This window comes from Mytilus galloprovincialis, chromosome 3 (genome assembly GCF_965363235.1).
Source record: "Mytilus galloprovincialis chromosome 3, xbMytGall1.hap1.1, whole genome shotgun sequence".
Classification (NCBI taxonomy): domain Eukaryota; kingdom Metazoa; phylum Mollusca; class Bivalvia; order Mytilida; family Mytilidae; genus Mytilus; species Mytilus galloprovincialis.
Genome location: NC_134840.1, coordinates 88,638,081 through 88,651,004, shown reverse-complemented (window position 1 = coordinate 88,651,004; position 12,924 = coordinate 88,638,081). Strand labels below are relative to the sequence as shown.

The 12,924-nt window shown below is 31.3% G+C and overlaps 1 protein-coding gene across 1 annotated transcript in view; it reads right to left on the bottom strand.

Annotated features, from left to right (window-relative positions):
- The window catches only part of LOC143069304 (26S proteasome non-ATPase regulatory subunit 8-like), a 68,376-nt gene that overhangs the window by 15,508 nt on the left and 39,944 nt on the right, over positions 1 to 12,924 (bottom strand). The window lies entirely within an intron of this gene.

The following is a 12,924-nucleotide window of genomic DNA, read 5'->3' as shown; positions in this document are numbered from 1 at the left end:
TAAAATTGTTTTTTTGCCTTTGAGCAATTCACTATGCTGTTTTTCAATCCTCTCAAAAAAATGTTTGAAGAAATTTTCTTTTTATTTATGAAATCTGAAATGAGAAAAATTTAAATCCCCCTCCCCCATTTTTTTCACATCCCCCTTTATTTTTTCCAAAACTGATCTCAATTCAAATTTCTAATGGAGTTTGCAACAATAACTACTCATTTAAATACATCTTAAAATATTAAAATGTAACAAAAGGTGCTTGTTATCACTGAATGGTAAAGATTGTTTTAATTTATCAGTTGGTAGTAAAAGTGAATATACATTGTATATTGTATAAAACAATGATTTAAGTTGACTCTTCTACTATTCTGGACAAAGAAAGATAACTCCAATCAAATGAAAATTTCTTTCTATTGCACAATATTGTGCAATTAGATATTTCTGGCTATTGCACAATACTGTGCAATTGAAAATATTTGCTATTGCACAATACTGTGCAATTGAAAATATTTGCTATTGCACAATACTGTGCAATTGAAGATTTCTTGCTATTGCACAATACTGAGCAATTGAAAAATTCTTGCTATTGCACAATACTGTCCAATTGAAGATTTCTTGCTATTGCTGAATACTGTCAATTGAAAATTTCTTGCTATTGCACAATACTTAATATAATAATTTTGGATCCTGATTTGAACCAACTTGAAAACTGGGCCCATAAACAAAAATCTAAGTACAAGTTTAGATTCAGCATATCAAAAAAGCCCAAGAATTCAATTTTTGTTAAAATCAAATTTAGTTTAATTTTGGACCCTTTGGACTTTAATGTAGACCAATTTGAAAACGAGACCAAAAATTAAGAATATACATACACAGTTAGAATCGGCATATAAAGAACCCCAATTATTCAATTTTTGATGAAATCAAACAAAGCTTAATTTTGGACCCCGATTTGGACCAACTTGAAAACTGGGCCTATAATCAAAAATCTAAGTACATTTTTAGATTCAACATATTAAAGAACCCCAAGGATTCAATTTTTGTTAAAATCAAACTAAGTTTAATTTTGGACCCTTTGGACCTTAATGTAGACCAATTTGAAAACATGACCAAAAATTAAGAATCTACATACACAGTTAGATTTAGCATATCAAAGAACCCCAATTATTCAATTTTTGATGAAATCAAACAAAGTTCAATTTTGGACCGTTTGGGCCCCTTATTCCTAAACTGTTGAGACCAAAACTCCCAAAATCTAACCTAACCTTCCTTTAATGGTCATAAACCTTGTGTTTAAATTTCATAGATTTCTATTTACTTATACTTAAGTTATAGTGCGAAAACCAAGTATAATGCTTATTTGGGCCCCTTTTTGGCCCCTAATTCCTAAAATGTTGGGACCTCAACTCCCAAAATCAATCCCAACCTTCCTTTTGTGGTCATAAACCTTGTGTTTAAATTTCACTGATTTCTATTTACTTATACTAAAGTTATTGTGCAAAAACCAAGAATAATGCTTATTTGGGCCCTTTTTTGGCCCCTAATTCCTGAACTGTTGGAACTAAAACTCCTAAAATCAATCCCAACCTTCCTTTTGTGGTCATAAACCTTGTGTCAAAATTTCATAGATTTCTATTCACTTAAACTAAAGTTAGTGCGAAAACCAAGAAAATGCTTATTTGGGCCCTTTTTGGCCCCTAATTCCTAAACTGTTGGGACCAAAAATCCCAAAATCAATCCCAACCTTCCTTTTGTGGTCATAAACCTTGTGTCAAAATTTCACCGATTTCTATTTACTTTTACTAAAGTTAGAGTGCGAAAACTAAAAAGTATTTGGACGACGACAACGACGCAAGAGGACGATGACGCCAACGTGATAGCAATATACGACGAAAAATTAAAATTTTTGCGGTCGTATAAAAATTGGTGAAAAATGACCGTTAAGGGCAATAACTCCTTAAGGGGTCAACTGACTATTTTGATCATGTTGACTTATTTGTAGATTTTACATAATTGCTGCTTACAGTTTATCTCTATCTATAATAATTTTTTAAATAATAACAGAAAACCGACAAAATTTCCTTTTAATTAACAATTCAGGGGCAGCAACCCAACGTCACCGGACACAATTTTTAAACTAGATACCCCAATGATGATTGTGGCCAAGTTTGGTTAAATTTGGCCCAGTAGTTTCAGAGGAGAAGATTTTTGTAAAAGTTTACGGACAACGGACGACGACAGATGCAAAGTGATGAGAAAAGCTCACTTGGCCCTGTGGGCAAGGTGAGCTAAAAAATGTTTATATAACTATGTTAATTATTTCATACCTTTGAAGCTGGGATTATTATATTATGCCGTTAGCATAATAGTCCCAGGTTTAAAGTCATATGAAACCTCAAATTAAAAAAAAATAATGCATATGTTTTTTATAACTAAATGGATAGTTTTCATTATAAAACTTTATGTACATATACATTTGTACTTTTTTCCGAAGAAATTTTTTTAATTTGTTCATATTTAGAAGAAGTTTACTTTATTTGAATTGCTTGCTTCCAGGAAGCAATTAGCCGATATCTTTTCCGTATGCAAAGTGACTCAGCGTGACCCTCTCGTAAAAATCTGGTGATCGCAATACGCATGGATCGTCCTTAAAATAAACTATTATCTGATTGTACATGGTTAACACGTGCTAAATATCCATGTTTAGTTGTTGATTGTTTACCATAAGGTGTCAATTGGTAAACTTTGGCTTTTAAACACAACATTTAAGTAGCTGCCATATTTTCACTTCATAACAGACAGAGAGAGAAAAAAATTGACGATTATACGATCTGGTTGCGTAAAAAATGATAAAATCGTGCACAGAAGACTAAGTTTATGATATATTCATGCATTGGTTCAAGAATTGGATAAACATTATTTTTCACTGGTCACTCATTTCTTATGACTTTAACTAAGGTTTTATTTAAGAATTGAATGCTTCTTTTTGTAAATTCATTTGGGTGTAAAAGTGTTGACCGAATTACATTTTGTTTGAAGCGCAGTCAACGCTTTTACAACCCTTTGAAGTTACAAAAAGAAGCATTCAAAACTTACAACTACATTTTTTTAGCTAGGATCATGAAAACACGAACTTTTTATCAATTTTTTATTTAATTCACCTTTGCACTTTATTGTCAGACCTCGTGTTATCATGAATGATAAGTTTTATTGTGTAATGCAATTGCTAAGGAATAACACATGATGTGTAATTAGCCAATCAGAATAACGTTTTATAATGAAACATACATCTAATGTAGTTATAAGTAATTGTAATCTATTTTTTTGTATTATAATATATTCATTAAACGGAAAGTAGGATAAATAAATTGAATATTTAATTTTAAACGGTCGTGAACTTTCAATTCACAAATAAAATTGAGAATAAAGCATGCTTTTTTTTTTTAAATCCTTACAGTTCACAAAAAAAACGTAATCCCAATTTACAATATCATCATAACAAAATTTAATTACTAGCATAATGTTAATTATCTTATCTTATACTGTTTAAGTATGGATTTATAAGTCTTTGCTTATATTTTATATAGTAATAATATTCACATAGTGAAATGTTAGAATTTATGATCGATTCATTCAATAAAAAAAAATGTCCATCCATAAATACATGACGTTTGTGTTCATTGATCATGTTGATATTATATAAAATTTTGAAGAAAAAAATTACTAACAGGAACATATGTTTATTATAAAAATTCAATTCTATTTTTGTTTGTTTTAATGGTTTAACCTTATAGCTTCTATGGTATGGTTTTGAAAATTGTATTCACTATGTTGACCAACTATCCTACACGTCTTGATTCAATCACATTATAGATGACATTTCAAACTTCAAACGCACAGTTATCAGTTTGCATTCTCAAAAATTCCAGATGAAATCTCGATGAATCTGGAGTCAAAACATTTGATGTAGGGAGTTTGACATTCTAATTCAACTATTAGATTAACAAATGTGATGACTCAAACTGTGTATTATTTTCCTGAGTATTAGTGCGTATACTTTCTATTTACTATTTCATGCGCTAATATACCACATGCATGCAATAATATTAATTTCACTTGTGAAAGCACATTTTTGTTTTTCTTATCTAAATTCAGTATACGGCAGAAAGAGCTTGACATGTGACTAATTCAAGCACGGTCATCATTACTAATGGTATTCTGACCTCTAGATGTTTCTCTTTTGTTTCTTTTTTGAGTCCCTTTCCTATTATAAACTTTGACCTCCTTTTCGAAAAGCTAAGGATTGTCTACCCAAGGAATAGATACATTAACTTTAGAATTTATTTTGCCTTATAAATTTTTTCATTCAAGTGTCACTGATGCTTTTTTGTAGACTTAACTCACATCTCATGTACATCAATTTAATTCTGGTATCTTTTTATATCTACATAACGTTTTATATAAATTGGTTATTTTGGAAGTGTGTTCAGGTATTCGTAAAACTTCAAAATTAAGCTATTCTTCAGCAAAACCAAATTTCCATGTAGAATGTTTGAATTGATTTAAGTAAAATCAGCAAATCCTTTAAATTTGAGATGATTTATGAGACTAAAATAACTCTTTCATTTGTCTTTATATAAGGTCCCTATTAATTGCATGCCACATGTTTCACCTCACATGGAAATTGGACTTTAAAATGATCTATTATACAACATGTACCATGAGTACAGACAGCTTCAATAACGCGGAGTTGAGAATATGAAGACATCCAAACAGGAAACAAAATTAAAGATATGATAAAATAAATGCATCCAGAATTTCAGATTATAAAGCAAACTTAGTGCATAAATTTAGATTGCTATTGGTTTGTGCAATTTGCATAAGTCATCCGGGTTGTAGAAATTGGGATTTGCAAAAGGGTTATCATTGGAAAAATTATGTACATTCCCAAGTAATAGTCCAACTTTAAAATGTATATTCAAATAGTAGCTGTAAATATACAGGTAAGTAAGTAAGTAAGTAAGTAATTAGTTTATTACAGTGTCACAATCTAACATTATACATAATATATTATACATCAGATAAAAATATATTAGAATCCTGCCTTAAAAGACATATGAGACACTTTTACCTCATGCTCATTAAATGCATACACAATTTAAAACATTTTTCAAAAGTAAAAAAAAAAAACAATTAAAAATACAAAACAATTACTTTGTAGATCAACAATTTTTCACTTAAAAGAACAAAAAAGGTAGAATTAATTTAAAAATCTTAAATAATATGCTAATAAATAATAATTAAAAAATTAAGTTTAAAAAGTTATAAATTTATCTTTCTCCTCTTAAACAACAAATGCAATGTTTTAGCTAATGAAAATTGAAATTCATCACAGCTCATAATATAATTAAATTTCTCTTCTACACTCAAGATAATAAAAACATAGTTTCATAAAAAGGGTGAATTTAAAAGTTCCTCTCTCAAGTCCGAATAAAAATTAAAGTTCATTAAAAAATATTGTTTAGTTTCAATCGTATTTCCATGACAAAACTGACAAATTCTTTCAATTAAAGGTGTAACTGGCTTGGTGTAACATCCTGTTTCTATGGCGAGTGGTAAGGAGCCACAACGAAAGTTTGATAAAGTTCTACGGTAGTCTCTAAACTTGACGGATTTCACATAACTGCTTGGCTGAAGATAACTTTTATACTGTCTGAACGTCCTACGTTTATTTCCATTTTCACAGTTTCGATCGTTATGCACATCGCGTAGCCAATTTTCAGCATCCACAGTGTTTAACTTGTCCTTTACAATATTAACTTTTTGTCGGATTGTCATATTTTGAGCGTTTATCAAAGAACTTGAGTCACCTTTTTTAATAATTTTCAGAACACAGGAATTCCACGAGTGCTGTTTTGATTTACTCGATTCATGTATCTTTTTAGTGAGCCTATTTCCATCTAAAATTGTAACTTTTAAATACAGTCTCAAAACTTCGATATTTTGTTTAGTTTTTACTGTAGACCATCCCATGTCTCCCAAGTATAGCTAGGTTTGAAGAGTTCTTGAAAGCACCTAGGTAGCAGAGATGGGTCCGATTACTTTCAATGTAATTGATTAAATTACAATTACTTTGTCATTTGTACGATTAAATTAAATTAATGATTACATCATTTCTGAAAGTATCTGATTAAATTAATGATTACATTGGCAAAGTAATCATGATTACATCTGATTACAATGAATTTAAAAACAAAACATTTTGAATGATGTGGATGAATAAACGTTTAATATAACTATAGCATTTTTGAGAACGTATTTTATTTGGTTCAATTATAAAATGATAACTTCAAATTAAACATCATCTATTTAAATAAACACCAAATTTCACTACATATATATACATTACACTTTATCACCAATGATCTCTAAATTATTTTGAATTAAATTTAATAAAGATATGTCATAATCAAGAGTTTTTTTGTTTGTCTTCGGACCTCTTTCATAATTTATATGTATTCCAAGTTGCAGTTTATGAAAGTTTAAATACGGATGAAATAAAGTTACATTTGTTCCAGTTAAAACTATGTTAAATTTTAATAGAAATGTTTAATCAAATTGTAAACAATATGTATTAAAGTATTAAAAACCATTGCATTTTACACGTCCAGTCCAAATACAAAAAAAAGTTTAAACAACATATTTGTCCAACTTTTAATTTAGTTTGTGCTAATTAGATAAATTTTCATGTTTGATTTATCTTTTATCATATATATTTCCCTACAGCTATACTCAATTGGTAATTGCAATAAAAATTAGTCTCCTACCTGTCAATTTAAGTTGACAAAAATCACAAAAATTAACAAAAGATTATAATTCAGGGTTAAAGAAAAGTATTACTTGAATGTATAACAGTTATTATCAAATATTAATATGAAGATCATTATAAAACGATGAATAAACATGTATGTACAATATCTTTTACCAAGATAAAAGGTATATAATTGTATTATATGTCTCTGCTTAGGCTAATGATGACTTTTCAATACTGTAACAGTTTATTTTTTACTGAAGTAGACAAGCTTAAAGTAACCAAACCATTTTAGTATGTTAAAAATTTATCAAATATGAACAAAGAGGTTCATTTAATGACCAAAAACACAATTTTAGATTTTTTTCATTGTAATCAGAATGTAATCAAAAAGTAATCATGATTACAGGGTATTTTGAAAAGTAATTGATTAAATTAAATTACATGTAATCAGATTTTTGGCTGATTAATGATTACACTGATTACTTGAAAAATTGTAATCAATTACAGCTGATTAACGATTACAATTACAATTACCCCAAGTCTGCTAGGTAGTATCGGCATGCTTTGATTTGAACAGTTTCTAATTGTTTGTGTTCTGATATGCCCCAAATACTCGCTCCATATAATAAAACAGGCTGTACAAGGCTTTCATATAGTTTTGTAAATATATGTCATAGTCCATTCCGCCACATGAAATGAACTTTGTATAAAGTGCAGAGAGTGTTCTACTTGCCGACTTTCTTATTTCCCTCACTGTAAATTTCCAATTTAGATGTTCATCAAGCCACAATCCTAAATGATTATGATCAATACGATCAATGAGTCGTGCATTTTGTCTATCCTGTTATACGCTGACGACATTGTTTTACTAGCACCAGATGAAGAATCCCTTCAAATGATGTTAAATGTAGTCAACAACTCAATTGATGTTCAAACTGGAGATTAAGTTGAAATTTTGAAAAGACAAAAATAATACATTTTCGTTGTCTCGCAACCCCTCGATCGAACTTTAACTTTCTTTTTGGAGACACAACTATTGATTATTGCAGTAAATATCGATATAGATATTTCTTGCTATTGCGCAATACTGTGCAATTGAAGATTTCTTGCTATTGCACAATACTGTGCAATTGAAGATTTCTTGCTATTGCCCAATACTGTGCAATTGAAAATTTCTTGCTATTGGACAATACTTAATATAATAATTTTGGAACCCGATTTGGACCAACTTGAAAACTGGGCCCATAATAAAAAATCTAAGTACATGTTTAGATTCAGCATATCAAAGAACCCCAAGAATTCAATTTTTGTTAAAATCAAGCCAAGTTTAATTATGGACCCTTTGGATCTTAATGTAGACCAATTTGAAAACAGGACCAAAAATTAAGAATCTGAATACATGGTTAGATTTGGCATATCAAAGAACCCCAATCATTCATTTTTTGATGAAAACAAACAAAGTTTAATTTTGAACCCTTTTGGCCCTTAATTCGTCGGGACCAAAACTCCCAAAATCGATCCAAATCTTCCTTTTGTGGTCCTAAACCTTGTATTAAAATTTCATAAATTTCTATTAACTTATACTAAAGTTATTGTGCAAAAACCAAGAAAAATGCTTATGTGGGACCTGTTTTTGGCCCCTTATTCCTAAACTGTTGGGACTAAAACTCCCAAAATCAATCCCAACCTTCCTTTTGGTGTCATAGACCAATTATGTTAAAATTTCATAGATTTCTGTTCACTTATACTAAAGTAATTGTGTGAAAACTAAGAAAAATGCTTATTTGGGCCCTTTTTGGCCGCTAATTCCTAAACTGTTGGGACCAAAACACCCAAAATCAATCCCAACCTTCCTTTTATGGTCATAAACCTTGTGTTTAAATTTCATAGATTTCTATTTACTTTTACTAAAGTTAGAGTGCACCAGATGCTCCGCAGGGCACAGCTTTATACGACTGCAGAGGTTGAACCCTGAACGGTTGGGGCAAGTATGGACACAACTTTCAAGCTGGATTCAGCTCTAAATTTGGACTGTGATTAAATAGTTGACACAGCATAGGTTTCTGACACAGAATGAATGTGGTCTAATGAAGTTGAGCAATTCACTATGCTGTTGAATATTAATCCTCTCAAAAAAATTGAAGAAATAGCAATAACTACTCATTTAAATACATCATAAAATATTAAAATGTAAAAAAAGTGCTTGTTATCACTGAATGGTAAAGATTGTTTTAATTTATCAGTTGGTAGTAAAAGTAAAAATATACATTGTATATTGTATAAAACAATGATTTAAGTTGATTCAACTACTATTCTGGACAAAGAAAGATAACTCCAATCAATTGAAAATTTCTTGCTATTGCACAATATTGTGCAATTAGATATTTCTTGCTATTGCGCAATACTGTGCAATTGAAAATATTTGCTATTGCACAATACTGTGCAATTGAAGATTTCTTGCTATTGCTCAATACTGTGTAATTGAAAATTTCTTGCTCTTTCTTGCACAATACTGTGCAATTGAAGATTTCTTGCTATTGCTGAATACTGTGCAATTGAAAATTTCTTGCTATTGGACAATACTTAATATAATAATTTTGGATCCTGATTTGGACCAACTTGAAAACTGGGCCCATAATAAAAAATCTAAGTACATTTTTAGATTCAGCATATCAAAGAACCCCAAGGATTCAATTTTTGTCAAAATCAAACAATTTTTTTCAAAATCAAACAAAGTTTAATTTTGGACCCTTTGGACCTTAATGTAGACCAATTTGTAAACGGGACCAAAAATTAAGAATCTACATACACAGCTAGATTCGGCATATAAAAGAACCCCAATTATTCAATTTTGATGAAATCAAACAAAGTTTAATTTTGGACCCTTTGTGCCCCTTATTCCAAAACTCCCAAAATCAATCCCAACCTTCCTTTTATGGTCATAAACCATGTGTTTAAATTTCATAGATTTCTATTTACTTATACTAAAGTTATGGTGCAAAAACCAAAAAAAAGAGGCTTATTTGGGCCCCTTTTTGGCCCCTAATTCCTAAACTGTGTGGACCTCAACTCCCAAAATCAATCCCAACCTTCCTTTTGTGGTCATAAACCTTGTGTTTAAATTTCATTGATTTCTATTTACTAATACTAAAGTTAATGTGGGAAAACCAAGAATAATGCTTATTTGGGCCTTTTTTTGGCCCCTAATTCCTAAACTGGTGGAACCAAAACTCCCAAAATCAATCCCAACCTTCCTTTTGTGGTCATAAACCTTGTGTCAAAATTTCATAAATTTCCATTTACTTAAACTAAAGTTAAAGTGCGAAAACCAAGAAAATGCTTATTTGGGCCCTTTTTGGTCCCTAATTCCTAAAATGTTGGGATCAAAACTCCCAAAACCAATCCCAACCTTCCTTTTGTGGTCATAAACCTTGCGTTAAAATTTCATAGATTTCTATTTACTTTTACTAAAGTTAAGAGTGCGAAAACTAAAAGTATTCACGTAAATCGGTTAAATATTCCTTCTTCCATCTACACCAGAAATGCTTAATTATCTGGCATTGCACTGTATAAAGTTTGTTGGAGGAAGAATGCGTAAAGTCTTGTACAAGGTTCTCATCCACGTGTTGGTTGCTAGGATACAGTAATGATACCATTTTCCTTCTATATATTAAATGAGATGGAGTCAGTGGGTCCTCGTCTATCGGATCTGTAGATATGTATGTCAACGGGCGGTCATTTAGAATTGCCTCTACTTCTATAACTGTAGTATTATGTACATCTAAACTCACATAAGATCGTCCTAAAACTTTCTTGATACAATTTTTTGTTAGTCCAATGAGTCTTTCCCAGAAACCGCCATACCAAGGCGCTCACTTCGGTATGCACTTCCACTCTGTCCCTTGACTATTCAATGTTGCTTGAAGTGTTGGTGATGAAGTTAGCCTGTCAATTTCTTTCGCTGATGCTATGTATGTTGTCGCATTGTCGGATAACATGATTTTTGGTAGTGATTTCCTACTTGAGAATCTACGGAAAGCTAAAATAAACTGTTCTTCTGTTAAATCTGTAACTATTTCTAAGTGTACAGCTCTGGTGCTAGCGCACGTAAAAAGACATATATATGCCTTACTGTCTTTTCCATTCTTATTCCTAACTTTTAACGCTCCAGTAAAATCTACACCAGTTAAAGTGAAAGGAGGCGCTTCGCGCAGTCTGTCTTTTGGTTAAGGTGGTGCTTTTGGAGTACAATAATGTTGTCCTGTAACTTTTTTACATGTGACACATTTACGCAAAATAGTTTTCACGTTTTGACGAATTTGCGGTATCCAGTAAGATTGTCTCAATAAGGTAACTGTGCCATTTATTCCTGAATGTAAGCTACGCTTATGTGCACCTTGTATAATCAAATTTGTGAGTTTGTCGTGTGCCGGTAAAAGTATTGGATATTTTGTCATATCGCTTATCGGTGCATTGTGTATTCTTCCCGCACAACAACTAATTTGTCCTCGTCCAAATATAATTTAAGTTGTTTGAACAGAGAATGTTTTGACTTTCCAGTTCTTTCTAAATCGTCGTAAATATCCAAGTATCTGTTTTGTTGAATATCTTTTATCCACATTAATGCTGATCTGTCTAGTTCATTCACGGTCAATGGACTAGTGGTCCTTTGTCTTGTCCTACAATTTTCAATAAATCTGATGACGTAGGCAGTAACATGTAGCAACTTATTGTAAGTGTCAAACCTTGAAATGTCTACTATTCCAGAAACATGGCCAATGTTAATAGAATTCCTCTCTGTGTAATCCTCAGTATATCGTAAAGTGGTTTTACTAAAACTGCATATGTAATAAGAAAGACGTCTAAACTGTATGAGTTTGTAGTTTTGTTGTAGTTTGTGTGCGTAAGAGCAAATCCGGCAATGGTATATAACGCTTCTCCTTCTAGTAAAGATTTTAGGTAGTTGAACTTTTGAACTTCGGTTAGTGTGTTGTTGTTGTGAATTGCGGAATCAAAAGAATCCCAAAAAGATTGCCATTCAAGTACGTTTCCATCAAATGTAGGTAAATTCAATTTCGGTAGTTTATGAAAGTTGCTGCTATTGACGCTTGAATTTGAACATAAAGACGTGAAATTGAGGCCAGTATTTTGTGAGTCATCTCTTATGTTATATACGAGGCCAACATTTTGAATGGGTTGCAGTGTCTCATTGTGTGGCGAAAAACTTCTAGCGGCTGCATTTAAATTAGATGTTTGAACGTAAATAAATTTACGAATTTTACGTATTTTTGTCTCTAAATTAAATTTATACTCATCTGTGTCAAGTATCTCTTGCTCTATATCCTCCTCTTGTACACTATCTAAAATGTGTTTATCCAAATCCTTCAGAATATCTTGCTTTTCCTTTAATGTATCCAGAATAGTTTCCAATTCGTCCTCTTCCGGTTTTTCTTCTGTTTCACTTCTCTCCTCAAATCTTCTTAAAATCCTAGAAACTGCGCTTCTGTGTCCCGCTTGTATAGATTTCAGCTATGAAGTCATCTTCTTCTGGTCACGGTACCAATATCGTTAAGTGGTTTTAATAAAACTACATGTAATATAACAAAGACGTCTAAACTGTATGAATTTGTATTGATGACTGAAGTACACAACGTTGGATATACAATAACGCCACGTTACGTTAACGTTCTCGTCTGTGCATGATTTCCAACAGAACTACTATGTTGCCATGGAAACTACACCAAAAATTTAAAAAATATCAAAATGCTCCAAATTTAACAAAACTTCTCAGTAACGATGAGCAACATTTGTAGATGTGAAATTTGGCGTTGGAATTTCTAAAATGGCTGCCGTTACCATGGAAACAATGCAAAAATGGTCAAATTGCTCCAAAAACACCAAAAAGTAACATTTACTTTCCTAAAAGGGTAGGTCAAATACATTGAAACTTTGATGGTATGGTCCCTCCCATGTACCAATATGGCATCTGTCATAAAATTTGGGGAATAGTCTCTGTTACCATAGGAACCATCACAAATGTCAAAAGTTTCAAAAATTTCAAAATGCTCCAAAATTGATGAAACTTGAAATCATTGTTAACTGGCAAGTCTGGATGAGAC